Consider the following 26643-nt stretch of genomic DNA (forward strand, 5'->3'; position numbering starts at 1 on the left):
GATGAACAGAATCAACTTTTTGGAGACACTAGATGTTAACTCCTTACAAAATGTATACTCAGCCACTTTATTAGGTACACCTGTTCAACTGCTTATAAATGTGTCTGTGAAGGTTCTCAGTCATCCAGGTCATCGTAGTCAAAGGAGCTTGCAAAGAAAAGCGTCTGGACTTCTTTAAGTTGCTTGAAGACGTTTCACCTCTCATCTGAGAAGCTTCTTCAGTTCTAAGGTCAAATGGTGGAGTCCCAGATATAAACCTAGGGGGAGTATTCCCCCACAGAGGGACAAAAGGACCCCCTGATGATCCTCTAATCGCCTGAGCCAAGGTGTGAAACTGGGTGTGGGTCCCAATCTTTGTGAAACCTGGCCCCACCTTATCATGCGGATTCCTGAGGTCAGATGGCCCAGGATGTGAGTGGGCGTTAAGGCGTCTGGGGAGGGAACTCAAATAATACACCAAACACATGAGAGCAACAGTGCATTTAGGCATGAAGACATGGCCGAGATGACCTGCTGAAGTTCAAACCGAGCATTAAAATGGGGAAGATGGTCGATTTAAGAGACTTTAAACATTGCCGTGGTTGTTGGTGCACGATGGTCTCGTCTGAGGATTTCAGAAATCCTCTAGTGGGATTTTCCCCACACGAGCATTTCTAGGGTTCACAGAGATTGGTTTGAAAAAGACAAACTATCCAGTGAAAATGTGTTGCTCATGTCAAATGGCCAAACTGCTTTGAGCTGAACTTTGAACCAGACAGGGAACAGCACCAGAAGTCCACACCAGGGGCCACTTCTGTCAGCTAAGAAGTGGAACTTGTGGCTACAGTTCATACACGCTCGCCAGAATTGAGCATCAGAAGACTGGAAAAATGAAGCCTGGTAAGATGAACCTCCATGTCTGCTAAAAATTTGAACAGAAGGGGCAGAATTTGTCCACCCCTTTATGAAAGATAACACACAAAGCAATCACAAAGCTCAGATGATTACAAACTGTTTTTATGAACATGGACGGCAGTGAGTTCTCTGTACTTAAATGGCCTCCAGATTCACCAGATCTTGATCTAACACGGTCTTTGAGATGTTGAGGAACAGAAGATTTGCATAAATATGCAGCTGACAAATGTTTACCTGCTGTGAGATGCTATTACGTCAGTATGAACCAAAATCTCTGAGGAGTGTTTCCGGAAGAATCAAAGCAGCTCAGGAGGCAAAAGTGGGTGAAACCCAGTACCTGCAAAGTGTACCTAACAAAGTGGCCAATGAGTGTGTATGTAATATATAACCAAAAAGAGAGTAAAGACTAAACAGTGACTGAAAATACACTCTAGATGTAGAAATCCGTAGACGCAACCAACTAACTACTTCTGAAGTCAACTTTGTTAGTTTTTCAAACTGGGAGCCTAATTTAAGTCCAAAAATACAAATGAATATGTACAACTTCAAGTCCATTTTATGAATTGCCTCCAGTCTTTTTGGTACAATCAAAAAAGGGAAAATTTATGCCAATGAACAAGAATCAGCTGTCTGAATTTCACGACTATTTCACTTACATACTGCTTAAAGACTGTTGGGTTGAAGGTTTTTTGTTTTTTGCTCCTCATGGAGTATAATTGTTGCACCCTGGATTGCACTTCTACATCACTGCTGCAAGCTTAACTGGCAAACAAGATTACCAGTCTGCTCTAAACTAAACTGGCTGCTGGTAGGAAAGAATTTGGAAGAGGCAATCTGCTGTAAAACAACCCACACCAATCTCCCATTGCAAGATTTTGTGGCAGTATCAAAACCCTTGACTCCTTCTGGCTTTGGTTTTTGTGAGCAGGCTATTATCAAGGAAAGAAAATATATATTTTCAGGCACTTTGCACGTAAACATTTACCCCCTAAAACTGGGAAAGATTAAACCCTGGAAGTATTTTATTCTCTGGACTCTCACTGCGAAGATAATGTGTGCAACTGGTGATCCGAAAAGCATCTAGTCCTTTAAATGACACAAAAGTTAAGAAGATACAATGTTGCTCAGTAATGGCCATCAGTAGGCCACCCATTAATCAGATGATAAATAGATAGCCCTTCCACTTGCACTGGCCAAGATTCTGTACTTCAACTTGCTCCTGATACCAGAGCAATTGCTGCAGTTCTGAAAGCAATAAAGGTTGCCCTACTTTTGCTTGAATTTATATTTATGCTATTCAACTTTTTGAGGCCTTATTTGTTGTACTTTTAGTGGCTCAGTTATTCAAATATTACAGCCTCTCTTTTACTTTGGAGTGAGGTTTTGGTTTTTTTAAGACTGTCAAATGACAGTGTGGAAAAAAAGTCAACTGAATAACAACAAATGTCGTTCCCAAGAACATATGTTCAACATCAACACTTTATTATTTTAACTGCTGTAACAAATTCATTTAGGAAATACCAAATTTGACAAGATGCCCAACACCGCTGGTGGAAAGGAAATCCCCAAACTGTGACAAAGCCTCCACCGAGTTTCACAGATGGCTGTAGGGCTATCACTGTTGTGCCTCTCTCCTGACCTCCTCTGTACATACGGACAAGCTCAACCAAAAAATTTCAAATTTGGATTCCTCATTTGGATCAGCTGAAGGGTCAGATGTATCTCCCAGGTCCTGTTTCTGGTGTTTGCTGGATTTTTCTTATTTCTTAAGGACATGACTTTCATGTACTGTTTACTTCCTGTAGATATTTCTAGGCCTGATACTTGTTCCGTTCTCTGCCGCTTGTCCAGTTTCCTCAAATCTATTAGGACTGCATGCTAGTCAGAGATATGCTACATTTTCAGCTAACAGCTAATTCACTTAATATCGTTTCACCTTGTTGGTCCAAAAGGTGAAACAGCGTCATCTTTGGCATTTTTTATAGATTCAGCCAAAAACAAAGTTACAAGCAAGTGTGCCTCATCGTAAGCAAAAAACAAAGAAATGAAGGGTGGCTTAATACTTTTGCACAGTTCTGCAAGTTTTTGCACAAACACTTTGCAGTCATTCGTTTTCAGGATGTATGGTCAACAAAGTGCCTAAACTTTGATAAAGACTAGCTTTTAATTTGGAGATAAAGATGCTCACTTTGCTTAAACTACTCTTTGTCAACAAATCTCTCACACACCTGAATGTCTAAATATCTCAACGGAGCCTCTGCGCTGGCTGGTGACATCTGGATTGGAGCTGAGATCGCCAGCCCTGATGTTTCCCTCACTTCCCTCCGTCTCCTCGTCTTTGATATGTAAAATGTGCCCCCTGTCTGCCTGTCTGCTCGACCCACTAAACACTGATTGCACAGCTTGCTTCTAATCTCCATCACACCGTCTGTGTTTTTAAAGCAGCCAAACACAGCAGCCCCTTCCTCACAAAAGAAGAATGCACACTCTGTTTGAACATCTGCCTGTCTGTCAGCCTGCCAATTCACCTATTAAGAGGAGCCCTGGACTTTTTGTTCTTTTTTAGACATTTCACACTCTCAGATTAATTAAATCACTCGAGTACCTTCAAAGTGGGCTTTGCTGGATTAGAACTGGAAGGTTTTTTTGCTTGGTGTTTTAATGATTACAGAAAGAGATTCTGTTTTTCTACCAACAACATACTAAAGGTTGCTGCGTGCCTCAAATGAACCACTTTACAAATAATTCAGAAGTATCCAAAACCACATTTCTATAGTAGATTCAGGAAAGGTCAATCGTTTTTGTGACCTTTATGCAGCACAAGTGTGTCATTATTCCCCATTTGTATGATTCACTGCTTCTAGCTGGGGAAATGCCCGTATTTGTTTAGCTCTGCAGCCAACAAATCCCCCATAGTGTCTTTCATTCAGTCTCACCTACATCTTTCATTTGTCTCTTCCTGACACTACAGGAATTTGCACAGATAAAAAGTGGCAGTTTTATGTCAACCTTTTGAACAACTGCCACAAAATAACAAAAAGAAAACGAGTCCCACACTTAAGTGCTTGTCTGCCATATTAGAGAAAAAAAACTTGCGTTTTTTAAAATTAATGAGTTGTTTGTGTCATCCATCACATTCTGTGACCCACGACTGTGTAGCGCACTGTGCTTGTAGAATAATCTTTTATTTGCAGCAGATTGCTTAATGACAAATTCTCTTTCTTCCTCAGTTGTGGAACAGTCCCTCACTGAGGCGCTAACACTGGTTTCCTTTCCAGCTCAGTTCTGATGGGAGCTGTAAGCAGCGGTGTACATAACTCAACAGAAAACTTGCCATCCAATTCAAAATTTAAGGATATGTTCAGCATGGTTGCATCATGTAATAATAGCACAGAAAATACAGCGTTTAACCTTCTGATTGGATGTGGAGATCACAGCTCACTTCAAGAGTCAGCCCCATGGAGAGCTCTGAAGCCAGCTGACCTCTTCCCCTGCATGGAATAAACTTGCCTTAGAAAGAGTACACAGCTTTTATACCCATGTGGACTACATCAGCAGCAACGTGTGGCTACATTTCTACAGGAGTGCATGTCATTTTGCAGCTTAGGATTTCAGAAGGGTTTATGGTTGCGTAGATTTAACACAGAAATTTAAATCCCCTGTTAGAGTGCACACACACAGTGACAAATCATTAGTTTAACTTAGCTTAAGTTTTTATTTTTTTTATTTTTTTGTTAATATACATTATCAGAGAGCAGAAAGAAACCATTACATACCCTCAAACTTCCAACTTCAAGTCTACTTTTCTAACTTCTGGGTTTCAAACTATATAATAACAAATGATTATTATGACTATGTTCTTCCAGAGGCAACATGGCAGTCCTGCTGTCTCCTTACAAATCCTCTTCGTTCACGTCCGACCTCGCCTCGTATCTGCTCCTTCCTGGAATTACAAAGACAGGCACAAAAACACCTTCCTGCCAAGCCTTGATCATTTTAATATTACTGATTCTAATACCTAGTTCAGGACATCCTGTTCAGACTCCCTTTGGCCCAGAGAATATCCGTCTAACCATTATCAAGTGTGATGTGTAAGCATGCTGCAAAATGCTCTGCACTACTACGTCAACCTTCAATATTTCAGCCCAGTCGTACCACTGGACGAAAATAATAAAAACAGCTTTATTTAATCATAATAGTCAATTCCACTTAAATGTACATGTATAATGCAGGGATTTGGTTAAATATGTAGATTCCTAATGTAATTAGACTCAATAAAATGCCATTTAACCCCTAAGTGTAACACGCCAGGTGAAATTTAGCCATTGAAATACTTCCTTCTGGCTCCTATCTGCATGATCATGTTAATTTCCAGTGAAAGCAAAAATTTCTACATAAAACTATGGAATTGATTTTCATTTGATGGTTAAAAAAAAAACCCCAAAACAAAACAAAACATAAAAAAATCAAATCTAAGCTTGTTTTATAACGTTTTCTACTGAAGGAATCTGGTGTTTGTTGCATTTTTGCAGTGAAAGCCAGCCACAGATATTTGAGACTCAACAAACAAAACGTGTTTTGGACTCTGAGGCTTCCACAGGGTGTTTGCCATATGCTGAATTGTTTGGAGTTACGGAGTCAGCTCCACTGTGTGTCAAGCTCTAATCTATGCATGAAGCAGAAACGCTCACATTACACCAACCATTGTTCTCCAGGAAAAACAAACATTCACACAGACCTGTGTTTGTAGCTGCTAAGAGGAAGATAAGACCATTTTATAGAAAAATACAATGCTTTGTTTTTCATTTTATATCATAATATATTTGATATAGAGTTATTACTTCTAACTATTAGACCTAATGTCATTGTTTTCCTCCATAAGTGAAAAACAAGAATTTATTGGCACATTTAACATTCCCTAAATGGTTTCAAATCTCATGCTTATGATGTGGATAAGGTCTTTAGACTTTTTAAGAACCATCTCTGCGGGACAGGATCATTTTCACCGTTTCATTTCCATGACTAAGGCTTTAGTCAAGAGATCTGAGACAGAAACCTGCCAGCCATTTAGATCAGAGCCAAGAGGCTTTTAAAATCACAGACATGACAGAAAGGGGACAACTGCAGCTGTCTGTGCTGTAGTCTCTTTTTTTCCCAGACAGATACAATGCATGCTTGACACCACTGACAAAATATGTCAGCAACATGTCAGCAAAATGTGTCGCCTAGCTTGGTGACACACAGCATGATGTCAGATAATCTGTAATTATCATCTTCACTTACCTTGTGACTTTTCTGTCACTATCGTCTGTACATCTGTACAGTAAAAACAAGAGAGTGATGACAGAGCAAATCATCACAGCGTATCATACTTGGTATTGTTCTCTTTGCATGTGTGCCTTTTGTTTGCATCTGAACCTTGCTTTCATCTCATGTCTGACATAGTTGGGGGCGAGAAACAATATTCGGTGTAAACAGCCTCCGCTTTTGCTGCGGGTAAATTTGTCTCTAACATTTTCCTATTAGAGGTTGCATTCTGTATACAGTTTAACAGACCCGGTAGTAATTTTGTGTCAAACCCACAGAAGAATATTTGGATATTTTGGGGGAATCTTGCTTTTTCTGTTTTGTTCAAACTGAAGGCAGGGAGTAGCAGCATCTCTGGCTCTCTTCAAAGATAATAAAAAAAATCCAACAACTAGAGTTCAGCACATGAACAAACAACTCATCAAACTGAATTTAGTGCACTCAGCTGTGATTCACAGAACTTACTTTTTGGTCAGAAACTCATTTAAAAACATTCCCTCTTGGGAAATGTAATTATCTATGACTTATCTACAACAACAGTTTTTAGTTTCATATGTATCCAGCTGTGTATCCCTAATGGTGGATTCTCAAATTAAACATGGTTCCACTTTTAAATAATTAAGTCTGTGTGTATACAAACCAAAAGGAGTCAGAGGACGCAGAGGTGGTGCTCTCATGGACTTCCAAAGCCGCAGCAAGAGCTCGGATGCTGGCTACGGGTGTGCCAACATCCAGCGTGCCAATAGCCCGACCTTAGTCAACTTCGGTCAGTCACGGCAGGGTGATACTGATGACAATGTTGTGTATACACTGTTCTGTGTGTGTGTGTGTGTGTGTGAGAGAGAGAATTGCTCACGAAATACTTTTAGGTTTTCTAAGAGACTGAGATGACGTACTGAGAAATGCAATTAAAATTAAGATTAAACGTATATTTCACAACAGAAAACAGCTTGAAACACTGAATCATCAGACTGAATATACTGAACTGAATAGTCAGAAAACTTATATCTCACAACTTAGTATTGAATTGGCTACGCACTACACAATACACCAGGGGTGGGCAATTTCAGCTAATTTAGCCATTTAAATCAGCTGTGTTGGTTCAAGGACACATCTAAAACCTGCAGGGACACTGGCCCTCGAGGCCTGGAGTTGCCCACCCCTGCAATACACTGAATAACAGATCAATAACAAATCCAAGTTACAATAAAAACAATATAGAACCCCAGAAGGTTGTAAAATAGAGCAAATGCAGAAGAAAAATATTCTGGGTGAGATTTGAATTACATGTTTAAAATCTGGCAGTGACTACTTCTTAAACAATTTGCCACATGATGGACATCTGATAAACCAAACAGGTTTATCAGATCCAAGATTCAGTCCAAGCTGATCAAAATTATAATGTGTCCACTCACTATAAAGAACATAAGTTTTTATGACTGCCTTCTTTCCTTCGTATAATGTTCTAAAAACATCCTGTCTCTGAGTGATGTTGAAAAATGTTGTCTTGATAGCTCCATAAAAAGCCTCCAGCTAATCTAAAAAGCTCCAACAAGTAAGAAGTAAGAACAGAAACAGGCTCTTACTTCTCTTCAATGTCTCCCCATTGAATCAAGAAAAAAAAATCTTTCATTACATACAAAGGAGGGACCAAGCCTCGTCATATCCTGAAGACTTCAAAGCTGTTTTTGTCAATGAAGCATTTTAGCTATAAGAGTGCCAGCCCAGATATTCCAAAATCCAAAGGCTCCTCTCATGTCAAACCATCTCCCATTTTGGTTTCAAGAGACAGTTAGACTCTTTAACTTTTCTTTTTTCCCTTTTTGCTTATAGCTTCTGGTGGATCAGGTGAAACTGCTGCAGATATTGCATATGGTACACCAAGCATTTTCTTTACCCTACTCCTTCACTACATATGAATTTATATGGCACCACTTGATGGTTTTACTTTTGTGTCTCTTGTTTGGTTTTTGCTATGTTCTCTGACATATTTCTCTGCACTTTTCTGCATGTATCTCCAGTTCTGGAGTACCTCATCTGCAGGTTTAAAACTGTAACCCCAAGTTTTTGGGGGGTTTTTTGTTATACGGTTTGTTGTTTCTGTTCTCTCTGCTTGTTTGCTTTCTCTTCTCATTTCCCCCACCTCAGCTGGTCATGGCAGATGGCTGCCCTCCGTGAGCCTGGATCTGCCATTGATTTTTTTTTCTTCCCACTGTTTCCCAGTGCTTCCTGGTATAAGATCACTGGTGTTTTCTCTATATTGTTATAGGTTCTATACTCTAAAACATGAAGTTCCTCAATGGTTGGTGTCAATGTAGGCTGGTGCCATATGAAAATACAATTGAATTTAAAGAACACGTCAACTTGTCAGCCAAGTGATTCATAATTTGCAGCGCTACATCCAACCAACACTCCTCCCTTGCCAGCTTGCTTAGTACAAACAAGGTTCGTTGATAAAAATGCAAAGTTTATCTTTGACATTTATGGTTAACTGCCTCCGAGATCAAAGGAAGAAAACAAGACAAAACACTTCCTCAATGAATTCTCAGCCTGCCAAAAGAAAAACAGTCTAAGAAAGAAGGAACATTGAGGAGTGATCATATCCTGCTAGTTTCACATAAAGAGAAAAACTGAAAATGACTTTGCTTACTAAAGTTGAAAAAACTTGGACACATGTTGGTGGCGTCAAACCTCATTCGACCCAGGAATGTGATCTTTCCGTTATTATTGGTCTTTCACACAGGCAAGAAAACATTTGACAGACAGATGGCTCTCCAAATGAGTCATTTTTCTCTGCCAGATTTGGCTGATGTTCACCAGCGGGGACACAAACAAGCTTTTAAGTCCGCGCACACACCTGTCCTGATATCTAATGAGGCCCTTGAAGAATAGTGCAGTAAAACCAAGAGAGAAACAGCGAAACAAACGTTTTTCCTCCCACTTCATCATAGTTGATATTTAGATAAATAAATAAATGATGAGTTTGCGACAGTATGGTCAGACAGAAGCAAATGTTGAGCACTGAGCGACAGTATGTGAGCTGAGAAAGCTGATTTCTCCCTCCCGAGTGTTGAGTGTTCCTGTCAAGATAATGGAAACAGCTCAGAAAGCGATGTGACAAAAAAATGTGGCGAAAGCGTGATTGAGCTCTCGTAGCTCTGTAATGGCCTGCCTGAGGATATGGTGTTAACTGGATCACTGCATTCATCTGAAACCCCTCTTAAAACATGCATTTATGGATTCTGAGTGCATGAAAGAGTAGACAAAAAGCTCTCTCAAGAATGTGTGGAAATCAAATTGGTGGAAAATTTCAAAAATGTTCCACTCTCATCCCCTCCATCTTCGCTTGCAGTTTCATGTTAATATGCAATGATTCCTAATGGATTTGATAAATATTGGACTTTCCGTTTCTTTAACAATTTAGATCATTATGTCATTAGCCGTATCTGACTGTTATACAATCATCAAGTGACTGCTTTCACTGTGTAAACAAACACTGTGAAGATTTAAAGCCCCATCAGGGTTAATAAGCATCTCCCGTATGAAGCTTGAGAGCGGTCTGAACGGATTTACGTATATTAGTGTTAATCTTTGTCTCTGGTGAGTTGACAGAGTCTAATTTGTGATAAGTAATTAATAATGAATGAATATGACTGCTGTCAGCTTAAATTTGTGGAGGTTAATTGTTTCTGGTACATTTTGTCAGCACTTTGGAGATGCTTATGTGAGCAGAGGCTGAGCACGAATACAAATATGAGCTGAAGCTGAAAAAGAATTATTTGGAAATGTTAACTTGCTGAGCAATGGGCAAATCACCAACACGGCTACAAAAATTTATTACTGAGAACCTAGATTTTTTTTTTTTTTAATGCTGCAGTTCTGATTGTTAATGAAATTCAAAAGAATAGAAATAGAACAATTCAGCTGAGATTCCCAAAGCATTACCAAGCTGGGTGACTTTCCATGAAACAAACACGACCTCTTCTTATGATAAAAAATACTAAGCACTTGTAAAATGTGTCAGTATTGTTTTGTCTGCTTATTTGTGGTGGGTGTGAGAGGCAATTTGCACAGACAAAGATGACTGAACGCAATCACTGACAAACAGGCACAAAATTAAGGTTGTTTTTTTTTGCAAACACTTTGCCAGGTCTTCGCCAATTTTACCTTTTATATTCTTTAGTCTGATACCTAGTTTTCACCCTGTGTACTTTCTCTTTAATGCAAACTTGTGTAAGTCTCTCCATTCAAGAGTTCTTCAATTGGCAGGATGTTTTGAGGATTCTTGAAGCCTGAAATCATCCTAAGACTTTGAGCTTTAAAGTCATTTTTTCCACTATTGATTTTATAGAATTTGGGACTGATTATTAAAACCGTTTAGGTGAAGGTAAATCTCAGTCACACAGGCCTAGAGACTGGTTGGCAACCTCATGGCAACCACAGAAAAAGTGTGAAATATAGAAAGTAAGCATGGTGCAATGGTGTGCCAAGAGTGTCCTCATCAGGAGTGGAGAGATGGGAGCAGAGTTTGTGAAACCTTGAGGAAGTTGGAGGACTTTGTACTGAGTTACTGCTTCCACATTTGGGCTTCACTGGGCGTGTCCAGGAGAAGATTGCATCTACAGCCGGATCATACTCTTCTCTCTCAAGTCATCCCAAGAGTGGTCGAAGAAAACTAGCTAGGGCATAGAATTGATTAGTTAAGAAATGATAGGATTTATGTGATTTGATCATAAGATTCAAATGATTTGATTTAGGTGTTTGCTTTTCCCTCGCTAAAGTACTTAAATAAAAAAATACCTATCTGTATTTCACGCTCAAATAACTTCCCTTTTAACTCTTTGTCAAACAGTAAAGGTTGTGTATAAGTATTACATCTTTTAATGGTTCTTACAGGTTTTTCTAGCCCTGAAAATACAAAGTTCCCAGGGGTCTATTTTCCTGACCACTAAATAACCTAGCCTTTTCACCAAGAGCAAGGATTATTGAGGAGAGCGGCTGTTAATGGCTGTGGTCGTTGATTGCTCCTAACTGTTAGGGGTGGTAGCTGGTTACATCATCAGAGGATTAGTGGGGTCAAAATCCATACGTAGGCCGTTAGAGCTAGGCGAGTCTCCTTGCTAACAACTGAAATTAGTCTCTGTCAACACATTAGGCTAATATCCATAGGATCCAGCCTGATATCATGGCAAAACATGCCGATCAGTTCCCCTCTACAGAATGAATATTCAGGTTTGGAAAAATTCAGGAGTTTTGGAGCTTTAACAAAAATTAAGAAGTAAAACTGCATTAAAAATCACACTGTCTACTCTCTATTAAAATATTCTCCATTATCTGCACAGCATTGGCTTTGACAAGAGCACACTGGAGATTACTCTGAGCTGATTGGAGGGCACGTTTCTATGGGGTGTAAGGGTCTTGACCCTACGCATTTTCTGTCCTTTCAGGAAGGCTCCACAGTGAATATCTAAGTCTCATTAGTAAAATAAGTGCCTCTTTGCATTTCTTTCAGTGATAGACGCGAGTCTTAAGGGAACAAAAAAACGATTTACTTCCTTTCACTAGCTTTGAAACATTAGAATAAGACAGTTTACATCAAATCTATTGGCAAAGTAGGATTCAAACTTTGTCTCAGATAACAAGCTCTCTCTGCTTTTGTGCTGCTCTGTTCACTGTTCGAGCCAGAGCTTGATTAAAGTAAACAAACTATTCATTTATTGCTTCTTTTCAATGAATGTAATATGGCAGAATCCTTCCTTTGGGAACAGAAGCCAAATGCAGTGTTGCTGACAAAGCGCCTCGCCTGCAAAACAGGGTTGGGCTCCAAATGATCCTGACAGGTCTGTGTGGAGAGAGGCAGAACCACAGGTCTCTTGCATTTAGCCCCGTCAAGCACAGTTAGCACACTGTGTGCTGACACCTTACCCTTGTACTGACTGTATCAGTCATCATTTGTTTATCGCTTCAGAAGCAGAATCCCCTTGCACCCATTAGAGTACTAATTAATATGATATACCGTCATCGGCTTGTCTGATGTTTTTTTAAATGTCAAAACATTCAGCTCCTGTTAAGCAAAATCTTGTAATGCATTATATTATAATACAATTACAATATAATTCTATTCCCTTGATGTACCTGTACCAGAAAGCATAATGTATACTGTTCCCTACATAACATAACAAATTACACGTCTCTGTTCAGTTTGCATATACTTACCCTTTAAGGCATGCAATATTCATGGCCTAAGCATTCATTAAAGTTTGACAGATACAAATGAGGATGTATGAGGCACTGAGGCACCTCTCATAATTTGGGAATATATAAAGAGACAACGATAAGAAAGACGAAACTCCAAAGTATGAACCAGAAGAATCTACCACGCATATTACTACAGAGTAATTTTTCTTGTAATGTGTCTTTTTTTTCTTTTTTTTTTAAAGCATGCATTTTAGAGAGTTTCATTCTGCTGGTGTTTAGCAAACCTCATCACTTCCTCTGTATACATGAGAGATTCAACAAATCAACACATTTTGAGCACTTTTAACCAACAAAAAAAAAAAAATCAACATAAACTAAATGGACTGTTCTTATATAGGACCCTTCTACTCAGTTGAGCACTTGAAGCAACCAATCACAAAAAGACACACACACCACCCCAATCAGTGCATCGGGGGTGGGCAAAGCAGGGCTCAATACCTTGCCTAAGGACACTTCATATGCAGGCTGGAAGAATTAGGACTCAATCCATCAGCCTTCCTCTTGGTACACGACCTGCTCTATTACCCGAGCCACAGCCTCCTCTATCTACTATCAATCTATAGAAAAATCAAGTTCTTATGAAATCAAATAACAGATGCATTTTCTGATGCACTAAGGTCAAACTGCACAGGATTTATCCTTCCATTTCCCCAATGTGTGGCAGGTGTAGATTGGCAGAAGGTGCATTGTTCCATGCCTTTTGGTCTTGTCCCTCATTAACAGATTTTGGTTTTAAATATTTGTTCATATACTCTGAGGCATATATGAAACCTCTACAGCCTGAACCTTAACTTGAAATGTTTGGATGTTCTCCAGCATCAGAGCTACTTCCAGTTACAGTGCAGCAGCCACTGGAACTAGGTTTGATTGTTGCCAAGAGGTTAATCCTGCTTCTTTTCATTTGTGGGAAACAGACGCGATGTCCATAATACAATTGGAAAAGTTCAGCAAAGAATCAATAGATTCTCTTCTGAGTGTCTGGAACCCCTTTTTGGAACACTTTGCAAGGACCAGATTGGGCTAAACTGGACCCAGATTAGTAAGCTCTCATCAAGTCCAACTTTTGGTACTCTATCCTGTGGTGTTTTGTGAAGAGCATGTTTGTCTGAATTAATTGTTTTTTCTGTAACGCATCTTAGCCTGTTTGTTTTTGTTTGTTTTGGGGTTTGTTTTCATTTCATATTCTGAAAATTGAAAATAAAATTACCAAAAAATAAATAAATAAATACCAGATGTGTTTTCAAGCACACGATACATAATTATTAGACACAACCGGTGAAGAAGTGTAATAACCCAGCAAGGTCAAACTTACTTAGAAGGAGATCTCTCCTAACTGCTCATTAGCATCGGGGGTTTTCTTGAGTTACTACACCTATTATTCTTATCACAGTCTAGAGTTGGAGCTAGCTATGGCAATATTCTGCAAATGATTTTACTTCAAATGGCAGAATTTACAGAACAGCTTAGTCTTCTTAGCTAAATTTCCTGCCACTACAATGACTATTTAAACCATTAAGTTATAAAGTTTGCTAATGGTGGAACATGGGGAGCAACAACTCAGATGGCAACTCAATACACAGTAACACTTTCTATCTGTATCAGTACACACACACCAGGTGTCACTACTGTCATCTAACGACAGGAAACCGAGGCTACATTTCATATGGGCTGGTCTAATGAGTGCTGATTTCTGCTAAAGCACTCAGATGGTAGCCTCAGAACTTGTCATAAACAACATGAAAGCAGGGATCCATGCTGCCTTTTATCAAATCAGGCTTCTGGTGGAGTAATGCTGTTGGAAATATATTTTTTGGCACATTTGGGGCCCGTAGGATTATTATTTAAACTCCACAGCTTACCCAAGTATTGCTGCGGACCACGTGTGTTTAAAGTAAAACAATCCCTGCAAGTACACTTACCGCTGAAGTAAGCAAAACTTTTTTTGTTCATGTTTGGGTTCCTTATCTTGCAATTGGTGTAATGCACTTGAATAGCATTAGGTTTTAAAGCTTCAAAAATCAAAAGTGTCCAAACATGTATCATAAACTGTTTCCCATAGAGATATCTTTCTGAAATACTCAAAAACCTAATGGAAAAATCCAATTTATTCCAGTGAATCAGGGCAGTGCTAATTTCTGGTTTGGCCTATAAAAGTAACCCTGCAGTCTTCCCTGCAGCGCACAGAGAGCATGGACACTGATCATTTTTTTCACATTTTCCAGCCGTGAAAATTCTTTTAATCATTCAAATCTGGCTGGCTAGTAGATAACATATTTTTCTGTGATGTGACAAAGTCAAAACGTGAATTTCTAACCTCTTTACACCGACCTTAAAATGCCCTCTTGTTTTCTGCGCACAGCTGAGTTTAACAAGCACATGATAGAGGATACTCTAGGTCGTAATGCCACACAGGTTATTATTTTTAATGTACCTGACATACTGTAAGGCTACAAAGTAATATATTTTGGCTATACTACCTTTCTTTTGTTATAGGCTTTCTTGGTAAAAGTGTTCATCTGTGTGTTTATGACTGTATTTATGACTTTACAGTTTAGTGGCAGCCTCGCCTCTGTCAGTCTGCCCCAGGGCAGCTGTGGCTACAACTGTAGCTTGCCTCCACCAGTGTGTGAATGTGAGAGTGAATGAATAGTGGAATTGTACAGCGCCTAGAGGGCCCCGAAAAGCGCTATATAAATGCAATCCATTATTATTATTATTATTATTATTATTATGAAGAGAGCTGGGACAAGAAACTGCAAATGGACCAATAAAATATATATTCAAAAGTTACACAACCCCACAGGAAATCTTCAGTGGACTCTATTACCAAAATCATAAAATAACATCTAACACATCAAAATAACCATATTTTGCACATATATATTACCAATGTTTAAAAAATAGGACTGAATTTCACTGACCTGCAATCTTATAGAAGACAGCGATTTTTAGTCTTCAAGCCATGTACCTTTGGTATTAGAGGAAGGTGATAGTTACATTGCTGACGCTGTTACAAATTCAAACCAAAACACACATCTCTTTGGCAGGGTAGACTTGCAGCTTTTAGGAGATCAAAGAGTCTGGACCAAAGTCTGCAATCAAGATTTATTACAGCACATATCCCAAAGTGCTGGATAATTCGGACTGTTTGTCCACACAAGAAAATCAAAAAGTATAAAACATTACAGCTACAATCACTTTCATCATATCTGTGTACCTTATGCTATGTATAAATTGAACACAGAATATGTTTCATCTCAGCGTCTTGGCTGCACAAATTAACTAAGCTAATAATGCCAATTTCTGCTGCAGGCAACTGCTTTCAATAAAACTTCTTTATAAGAAAGGCCGCTGTCACAGCACTTCTAAAAATCAATTATGGCAGATTTAAAATGTCCGATTTTGGGAAAATATTTTTTTTCACTTCTTCTGGAATAACATCTCAATAGAGTCAAAGCTAGATAATGAAAAAGTCTATTTAATTTCAGCTGCAATAAAATGTTTACAGTTTTATATTCATAACTGATAAAGCTAATGTTTTCCAATTTAGAGTCTTCATTTACCATTCTTCCAGAAGCACATTTACGAAGTCCGACACTGATGTTAGACGAGGAGACCTGTCTCACAGTCTCCACTCTAATTCATCCTAAAGGTGTTCTGCTGGGTTGACGTCAGGACTCAGTGCAGGCCAGTCAAGCTCTTCCACACCAAACTCGCTCTTCCGTGTCTTTATGGACCTTGTTTTGTGCACTGGTGTGCAGTCATGCTGGAACAGGAAGGCGCCATCCCCAAACTGATCCTACAAAATTGGGAGCATAAAATTGCCAAACTTATCTTGGTGTGCTGAAGCATTAAGTGTTCCTTTCACTTTCCTAGAAGGTAAGGTCAAGCGTAACTCCTTATAAACAAACCCCACACCAGAATCTCCCCACCACTAAACTTTACACTTGGCACATTGTATTCAGACAAGTACCCAGACTCCGTTCAGATTGCCAGATGAAGAAGTGGGATTCCTCACTCCAGAGAACAGTAGCGGGGTGCTTTACACAGCTGTATCCGATGCTTTGCGTTGTGCTTGGTGATATAAGGCGTGGATGCAGCAGCTCAGCCATGGAAACCCACTTCTTGAAGGTCTCTATACACTGTTCTTGAGCTAATCTTAAAGCCACATGAAGTTTGGAGGTCTGCAGCGACTGACACTGTAGAAGCAGCACCAGTAAATGTTTCCCCTAAGTTAGTCCGTGACCAACACTTACCTTATTTACAAAAATCAGAACAGGTAAGGGCGTCTTCTAGATGAAATGACATAACTGTAAAAAGGCAGCAGCACAAAGGGGTGGGGAAAAAATCTAAAACTAATCTGCTTATAAATTCAGGCTACAGACATTATCTTTGTCATTCTTTTCAATAAACATCTCTTCCTGCCATTCACACCAACTCTGAGCACAAAACTAAACCAAAGCTGTCAGAATATTGCACCTCGGTTGTTAATATAGGCTCCGGAGAGAGACAAGAGACTGCAAGAAAGACTGGGAGAGAGAGAGAGAGAGAGACGCTCAGGCAGGGGAGGAAAATAACTAATATCTTCAAAAGTCTGTGATATTTCTACAGGTTCTTTCTCCTGGCACTCATCTTTTTTTTTTTTAATCATGTTTTGATAGTTTGTCAATACAGAGCGAGAAAGATGGGGCAAGGGAAAATAAACTGTTCATGATTGCATTAGTCTCTGAATTTCTCCTGCAAAAATTTATCAGGTCAAAAACCCAATATGTGTGTCAACAAGATGATGTCAAATGATGGCAGCTGCATCGACAAAATAAATATTTATAAGCATATGTCTCGTGCCAAAGTGTTTTTGAAAGGCTATGCTAGATTTTATTCATCAAAGCAGGGGGGTATTAGCTGCAAATGATGAGAATACAATTAAAATATGGAATTTATTAAAGGGCAGCAGACAGAAGCTAGATTTAGTTCCTCGTGAGCCAAACCTAACTATGCTCCTATGTTTCGTGGTTAAGTTCAAAAGAAGAAAAAAATGTCACTGAAACTGGAGAAAACCAAATGTCAGGGGGGAAAAAATCCACATCTATCAATCATCCTTCCTTAGCGAGCCAACGTGTTTCTTTCACTTATGTGTTCACACGGTACGTCCTTGCATGTTCAAACACCGTTCTCATTTAACCACACATCTGACGAGTGAAAACCGACTGATTCTGGAGTATTTGGGTCAGTGCAAAGGCAGGGCTCCTGCCTCCCTTGACGTGATCTGGTTCTTGTTTTTTTCAGCTCTGCTTGTGTTGTGTGTGTACCCGGGAGGAACTTAAGTCTTCTCAAATCTCCAGTTCCTGAACTAGAGCAGAGCAACTGGGAAGGATCACGCTCACACAAACAGTAGCCAGTGTCTGTAGGTCACCTACCACTCGGAGAGACCCCAGGGCTCTGTCCTAGATATCAAAAAGACTTTTTACTCTGTAGCTTACTCCGTCAATCAGGCAACATTCCTGTGAAATCATATTAACAGCAAAGTGTGACTGATAGCATTTGCTTTTTGTGAGTCTGTGTGTGTGTGTTCACAGCAAATTGTGGCCCCGAAGAAAATGAAAATGTTGTCGTCTGGATACCTCTGGACAGAGTTTATCAACACAATACTGTGATGTGTGTGTGTGTGATTTGAATTATGTAACAATGCAGTCAGTGTGACTAATCAGTACTTACTGTATGGGTTAGAATGTCAACATGTCGGTGGGCATTGTGGCTAGACTCAGGCATACTTTGCTTTCAATCACTGCATGGTGGCTGTCACGGAAAAAAAAACACCCCATGACCCACATGCTGAGATCTTCAGTGCCAGACTGAACAAATCTTTGCCTCCGAGCCCTTAACCTCAACTAAGTGTGTTGAATCATCATTGTCAGTGATGGAATCGGTAGCATTAACATTCCTGTGACTCAGACTGCTGTCAACCATGATATTCACTTCTTTCCTGAAAGACTGTGAAAGGCACAGGAACACTCGTGATGCAATCATGATTGCTGAGGGGTTTTTTTGCAGAACAGATGAAACTTTCACTAGAGTATATTTTGAAACCAGAACATAAATGAAATACATATTTGTTTTTAAAGATAACGTTAATCTTGTATATGTATTTTTCTTTAACAAAATCTTAGCCAATATATCATCTGGTGCTGCTTTGAAGTTGGATGAATAAATATATCTTAATCTACTCATGTATGCATTTGATTAATAATCTTTCCACTGAACTGAACATGATTTGCAGTTTCCACCTCAATCTTAAGACCTGAGCACAAAATAATCCTTAAAATGCTATGAGTACAAAATAGCGCACTAAGGGTTAGGAAAACATCCCAAATTGAGTAAAATTGTCTATACTAAAATCATAAATATTAGTTACTCACCACGGTCTCATTCTGTGCCAAATCAGATGTAACGTTTACCCATCATCCGCTCTAACATCCTCCCTAAGTGAACTAATGTGGATGACAAACACGGGTCATAACTGTGACAGCTGCAGTGGGGTTTGTCACTTGGATTGCAAATAAATTAGGTGAGGTGAGGCTGTGTCATGCATAAAAATAATACCAAATATAAATATGTTATTCTACGCTGATCAAAGCTGCATTTAAGAGAATATTCAACATCATTTCCCTGCGTACTTCAGCTACTAGTCAGAAGTAGGGATGGGCACCGGTTCAGACATAAACGATAGTAACCAGACCGAAAAGCAGCGCACATTTCGGTGCTTTATTTCGTTGCTTTTTTTTTTTTCCTGCGATGTCATACACTTTGGATTCTAGCCAATCATTTTACCTTTCCAAGGATAGTAGGTGGGCCCAGGTACATACGTTCTTTTAAAGCAGAGCTACAGATTAAAAATGCCCAAGGCGAAGCGGTCAAAAGTCTGGCTGTACTTCACAGCAAAAGATGCAAACTCAGCAGCCTGCAACAAGAAGGTAACACCTCAAATCTGATGTAACACCTGGAGAAGCATTGCGTTTTTTTAAAAGCCAAGAAATGCACTGTATTTGATAGCCTGCTGCAAGACCTCACACCGAGCACATTTACTGCGGGTGTGGTGCCTGTTATCGGACCTGGAGTTATCAACATCCCCCAAGAACCCGAAGAGGAGAGTCTTAGCCATAGCCCTGCCAGTGTAGCAGAAATGATGACGGATGATGATGGCGGCAGCAGCAGCCGTTCTTCTCTGCGTGAGTAGCCTAATGTTGTTCGTGTGTAATTTACGTTGAGTAGGCTAACCACGTTATTAAATTAATGCATGTAAGGTGAACTAGCAAACACCTTCGTAGTTACATGCGGCTGTCTTCTTGTTTGATGGCAGATACTCCCTTCACCCTGGCCAAAAAGGCTAAAATGACCAAAGAAAAAGTGGAAAACAGTTAAACATGAGAGGTTTTTGGACAAAATTTGTGTTTTTTTTCCATTGTTTAAGCACTGCTTCCAGCCAAGAGTGATACCATAAATGCCCTATAGCTGCAGAAAAGCCTAACATTGTTATCTTTTTACAAAAAAAAACAGCTAAATGTGAGAGGTTTTTGGACAAAGTTTGTGTTCTCCATTCTTTAAGCACCGGTTCGAGCACCATTTAAGCACCGGGACCGTTTCAAAAGTACCGGTTTGGCACCGGTATCGGATAAAACCTAAACGATACCCATTCCTAGTCAGAAGAACTTTAAAAATCTGTAATGATAACAAACCGCTAAGAACTAAATCACTGATTACCTTTTCTTATCTGATGATATGCAAGACTCTGTTGTAGAGAAGAGTTTGCAGTTTATAATGAGAATGAAGGTTAAAAAACAGCCACTGCTTTATGTAAGGATAACATTTGCCCTTTCTTTCCCTGACACTTCAAGTGAGCTGCAGATGAGGCACATGTATTAGAGGATTTATGCCTGTCAGCTTGTGCACATGGATCCACTGAAACTTGTTTTCAGTTATAAAAACTCTTAAAAACATCAAGACAGGGGATTGTGCAAAGTTGCTCTCTCATATGTAGCTCCCAGCAGGAGATGGTCTGCGTCAGATGTGTTCTCACTACCGGGAACACTATGCTAAAGGTGCTGTCAGGTGAATAGAGTATTGGGCATTGAGTATTGCGTCAATCTCCTCTCTGTGAACAAACCTTTGCTACTCACGTGTGAGTCCAAATCTCCAGAATCGAACATCATGTGGATTTTGTATTTATAGTCTGATCTGAATGAGTGGGACATTTGTGTTCTCACATGTGCCTCTGTTGGGTAATGCCTAGAAAATGAGGACTGCAGTGCAGGTTCGATAATGATGAAAATCCATTAACCAGACCATGAATACTCACTTAATCTTATGAATAGAATATACATGCATATTTCAATTTTTGTGCATATAATAGAATTTTAGTCTTCACCTTATACATTTGGCTTGTGACTTTTGCTGTCTGGGTAAAGGGAATAGTTGGTTCTCTTTGTTCGCATTGTATTCTCTTTATCTTCACAGCCACAGCCCTCTAATAAAACCAACTTCAAGCTTTAATAATGGGAGCTATATTGTAGGGTTACTGCACAATAAAGACTTAAGTTTACGTAATTAACTGTCGTGGCAGGTTTTTGTTCATTTTCTCCTGCTAATAATTGGTTTTTATGAGGGCGTATTAGAATCTGATTTTTTTTTTCTAGATCTGAAAAAAATCTCCCCTCTTTGTCCCTTTGTTAATGCAATCATAGCTTTGCACTCCGTTGATTATTTATGCTGGAAAACAGTAAAAACAGAGCCCTGAACCAAATGAGTTCCTGATCCTTTGTTCCTCTTTGTCTTTCTGGTTCACACACCCTCACATACAACAGCAACTAACCACATTTACATGTTAATCAAATGCATTTACACAGCACTCACAATTTCTCCCAGCTTATCCATGTCTATCACAGATACCCTGGACATGATGCTTGACAAGCAACCAGCAACCAAAGCAGCCAAACAGGGCAGGATATAAATAAATCCCACACATCTGCCCAAATCAGTCATTTCCTGTCTGCAAACAGACAGCCACTAATGGACAGAGTTAATGTAGCCAGCTATTCTTGATGTGTCTGCGTAGGAGTCAGTGATGACCTGTCCTCTTCTTACAGTCTTCTAGGCTCTTCCTGTCGAACTCTCAAGCCTCCAGACATCCTGGCACAAACTGTCCTAGCCTGCCATTGACTGCCACAAACTGACATAGTCTGACCTTAGAGCTAATAATAACAGAAAGGCCATCACCCTTTTAAACTCTGCTAACTGCTGGTTAAGGAGCAGTGTTGTTGGCGAAACAATAGAACAGGAAAATAACACACAAAAAAATGACATTATCCCAGGTGACTGACACAATATTGCATGACGCATCTGTATATGTGCAAAGGTGATTATAGTGTCTTGCATTTTTGGTTCAAACTTGTAAATAATCTGATTGTGATTCGCTGCAAGAATGCTAAAATGCTGAAAAACCCAAACCAAAAACATGCACTAAAGCTGGTCAGTCGCTCATATTTAGATATTCTCTTGTTGGAAAGATATTTGGCTTTAAATTTTTGTATTCAGGTATATCATGTCAGTTTGGACAAAAACAGAGATGGGTTAGGGGGATGATGCTACAGTTTGCCTGCAAATACATTTAAAAAAAAAAAAAAAAAAAAAAAAAAAAAAAAAAAAAAAACACAGCTGCCTGTAATGTCCTTTGAGCGCAAACACTGGTTTCTTACTGCAGAAGTGTGTCTACACTTTTCAGTGAGTGTCAGAGAGAAGAGCAGCTGGACCCATGAACGAGCTGTCTGCAAATACGTTGTGTTGTGATTACGGTCTGTTACCCAGACAGAGGCTGTCTACTGTGTGATTAAAAAAAACAAGAAAGACATTCCGACACTTCTAACTTCTCTCTAAATGATTATTTTATATGGAAATAGTATAGTCGAAATCAGTGCACACCTGCTGTCGTTGTGCCCTAGGCTCCCATAGGCTTTACAGATCCTTCCAAAGAGCTTCAACTCATTGTTTACACTACCTGCTCAGCAACAAACAGCACAGTTAGTGACTGGCTGTTTAACAGAGTGAGCCATTTAGTACACAGACATGTCCCTCCGGTGTAGGTAGACATCCAAGCCTACAGACTTAAATTCATCAGTTGGGCAGCAGCGCAGCTCTAAAAGCCCATACTGTTCGACAGCAGCTAGATGTGTTAAACACAGTCATTTGCTATCAAGTCAAATATGCAAATGCTGTATTCACAGCTTGATTCTGCTTCCAAAGCGCCGAATAAAATCTGATAATGCAAGTGAGGAAATTCTTATTATTTATCAGTAAACACAATTTTTTCCTGATTTTGCTTACTAGCTATTCTTCATTCCAGATTCCATATTACTTATCCTATAAGTTTGATCTCTCATTTATCTGCATTTTGATTTTTTTTTAACTTGCTTGAATAATTTTTGCTAATCCATCCATGGAAAATATGGTCCAATGTATAAAAAAAAATGATGCAATGTCTGTTTTTCTAGTTTTACTACAAAAAACACTCAAAGCAGAAGTTTTTTTTGTTTGTTTTTTCCTTTTTGAGGATTGGGGGCTCTGAATGCTGTAAAATGCCATTAATCTGAGGAAACTTTATTGAAGATATGACTGCTGGGACCAAGAGTTTGGGACATTACCTGAAAATCACAGGTGAAATCCTACAGTTCACCTAATCTTGACTTTAATACTTTTGGCATCATATCAGAAATTAATGTTATATAACTTAACTCTATCATGGAAATATAATGGCACAATTTTTGTTATCCTGAGTGCAAGACTTTATGTCTAATTAAATCTAATGAAAACTTTTTTTGAGTTAAATATTATAGATTGGATGTTACACATCACTCATTTATTACATATTGGTTATGAGGCTTTTTTTAAAGTCTTAGTCACAGGTCCACTCAACAAATCAGCCCTTACATGTCACTAATTAGTTCTGTAATAACACATACCTGTGTCATTGTGCACACCATAGTAAACAGGCTATCATATCGTCCACTTTAAATGGAAATAACAGCAGCAGTTTTTTGATTATGAACTAATCGTCCAGAATGGATATTAACAGGTGGAGTTAATCTCTGAGGTAACAGAAGCTGTGGAAGGATAACGGCTAAAGGGACCAACATAATCATATGGTGGGAAAGTCGGTCCACCGCTAACCTCTCTGACAACTGCCATCTTAGCACCCTCTGCTTTTGGGAGCATCACACTCCTACAGAGGGATCAGCTGTCAGCACTCCTGCTACTGGCAGGATGTGAGGACTCTTAAAGGTAATCTCTCTCTCTGCTGACGCCCGTCAAACGTCAAACAAATAACACAACCACTGTCAGAAGTATGAGATAGTTTTCCTATCAGACAGCACTGACCAGAGCTCTTCTGCAACATCCTGCAACCGAGACGATAAAGCTGTTCTGTTAATCACACACACAGCCAAGCAGTCATTGCCAGTTTGCAAAGTAGAATTGGTTTGCTTACAGTCTGGCTTGGAGGATAGTTTTTACTGAAAAACACCCTTAATGTTTTGAAAAAAGCTTAATACCAACTGCAGGTTGGTATGTATATCTTTAGGTCTATTTTTTTAACATATATTAGGATTTCTACTTTGTCCTTAAAGGTAATGAAAGAAAAACTGTATATGTGAAAGAAAATAGTTGTTATTCAAGGAGGTATTTTATGCTTTAGGACTATGGTAGGATTGATGGTTGAAATAACTTCAACTGAAGAAGAATATTTCAAAAGCTGTGCTACAGCTCACATTAACAAGTCCCTACTCAATCAGATTTGAATGCCATCAATATAAAAAGTAATAAAAATCAATTCATATTAGCGCTAATGGATTTTTTAAAGGTGTTTTTTCATTCTAAGGAGAAACTCAAGAGAGCACTTCTGATCTATATTGCTGTACACTGAAAGGACTCAAGGCCTTAATTAATAACAGAGTATAGGATACATAATAAAAGTGTATGTGCACATACAGATAAGCCTGATAATTAAATTACAAAAAAATCAAAAAACATGCATACGCACACCTGCATGCAGTGTTCTTTGCATAAATCACTGGTAGTGTAACACTACCAGCAAAATAGCTGCTTCCCTTGTTGACTATGGTCAGTGAAAATTAGATTGTAAACAGTTGTAAGCCAACTGGCTAGAAACCAACTAGGACACCAATAAGCTTACGAGACACACTTTGAGTCAGTGCTACTGACTTAAAAAGAAAACAGTACCCTAGTACCCATTATTGATATTTAACTTACTGATTAACACTTTAAAACATCTTTCAGTTCTTCCAATCACAATTAATTACTTCCTGGAAATGTGTGCACATGGATCAGCCTCATATCAGGCCCTCTATGCGCCCACATTCAGCCATAAAGAATCAATCTCATGAAGTAGTAGTTCTGCAGCAACATCAGTGCATCCATTATGAAGCATTACCACAAGCATCACTGCCGTATTTACAGCCACAGCAATCTGTTTGATTGATTCAAAACTTGCCAAAATGATGGCAACAATCCATTTTCAAATGATTTGGAAACTAAAGACGGAAGTTCAAATGAAGGAGAGTTTATAGGAGAGTTTTGTTATAGATCAGGAGTCATAATAAAGATATTGAGTGTAATGATGTGACCCAGCTGTTGCTGGTGTTAATTCCACATTTTAAACTAAACAATTGAATCCATTGTACTTGGTGATATGTGCATAGCATTAGAAGGGAAAAAGAAATAGTGCTCCACAACTATCAGCTACTCTACCAGCTTTGCACATCTAGAGACTGAAATCCTTGCCCATTGTTCTTTGCAAAACAGCTCCAGCTCAGTCAGATTAGATGGACAGCATTTGTGAACAGCAGTTTTCAGATCTTGCCACAGATTCTCGATTGGATTTAGATCTGGACTTTGACTGGGCCATTCTAACACATGGATATGTTTTGTTTTAAACCATTCCATTGTTGCCCTGGCTTTATGTTTAGGGTTGTTGTCCTACTGGAAGGTGAACCTCCGCCCCAGTCTCAAGTCTTTTGCAGACTCCAAGAGGTTTTCTTCCAAGATTGCCCTGTATTTGGCTCCATCCATCTTCCCATCAACTCTGACCAGCTTCCCTGTCACTGCTGAGGAGAAGCACCCCCAGAGCATGATGCTGCCACCACCACATTTGACAGTGGGGATGATGTGTTCAGAGTGATGTGCAGTGTTAGTTTTCCGCCACACATAGCGTTTTGCATTTTAGCCAAAAAGTTCCACTTTGGTCTCATCTGACCAGAGCACCTTCTTCCACATATATGCTGTGTCCCCCACATGGCTTGTGGCAAACTGCAAACGGGACTTCTTATGGTTTTCTGTTAACAATGGCTTTCTTCTTGCCACTCTTCCATAAAGGCCAACTTTGTGCAGTGCACGACTGATAGTTGTCCTATGGACAGATTCCCCCACCTGAGCTGTAGATCTCTGCAGCTCGTCCAGAGTCACCATGGGCCTCTTGGCTGCATTTCTGATCAGCGCTCTCCTAGTTCGGCCTGTGAGTTTAGGTGGACGGCCTTGTCTTGGTAGGTTTACAGTTGTGCCATACTCCTTCCATTTCTGAATGATCACTTGAACAGTGCTCCGTGGGATGTTCAAGGCTTGGGAAATCTTTTTGTAGCCTAAGCCTGCTTTAAATTTCTCAAGAACTTTATCCCTGACCTGTCTGGTGTGTTCTTTGGACTTCATGGTGTTGTTGCTCCCAATATTCTCTTAGACAACCTCTGAGGCCGTCACAGAGCAGCTGTATTTGTACTGACATTAGATTACACACAGGTGCACTCTATTTAGTCATTAGCACTCATCAGGCAATGTCTATGGGCAACTGACTGCACTCAGACCAAAGGGGGCTGAATAATTACGCACACCCCACTTTGCAGTTATTTATTTGTAAAAAATGTTTGGAATCATGTATGATTTTCGTTCCACTTCTCACGTGCACGCCACTTTGTATTGGTCTTTTACGTGGAATTCCAATAAAATTGATTCATGTTTGTGGCCGTAATGTGACAAAATGTGGAAAAGTTCAAGGGGGCCGAATACTTTTGCAAGCCACTGTAGCAAGAGGAGACTGATTTTAGATTTGACTTCTTCAGTTGCTTCAGG

The 26643-nt window shown here is 39.4% G+C and overlaps 1 long non-coding RNA gene across 1 annotated transcript in view; it reads right to left on the reverse strand.

Annotated features, from left to right (window-relative positions):
• Nucleotides 1-378: 378 nt before the first annotated feature.
• The window catches only part of LOC120741769, a 102600-nt gene continuing 76335 nt past the window's right edge, over nucleotides 379-26643 (reverse strand). Inside the window, exons 3-5 of the long non-coding RNA XR_005697692.1 lie at nucleotides 16023-16258; nucleotides 15381-15427; nucleotides 379-4837 (exon numbers count right to left, since the gene is read on the reverse strand). This is a non-coding gene — a long non-coding RNA (uncharacterized LOC120741769). The remainder of the gene's footprint in view (nucleotides 4838-15380; nucleotides 15428-16022; nucleotides 16259-26643) is intronic.

This window comes from Simochromis diagramma, unplaced genomic scaffold (genome assembly GCF_900408965.1).
Source record: "Simochromis diagramma unplaced genomic scaffold, fSimDia1.1 OVJJ01000321.1, whole genome shotgun sequence".
Lineage (NCBI taxonomy): Eukaryota > Metazoa > Chordata > Actinopteri > Cichliformes > Cichlidae > Simochromis > Simochromis diagramma.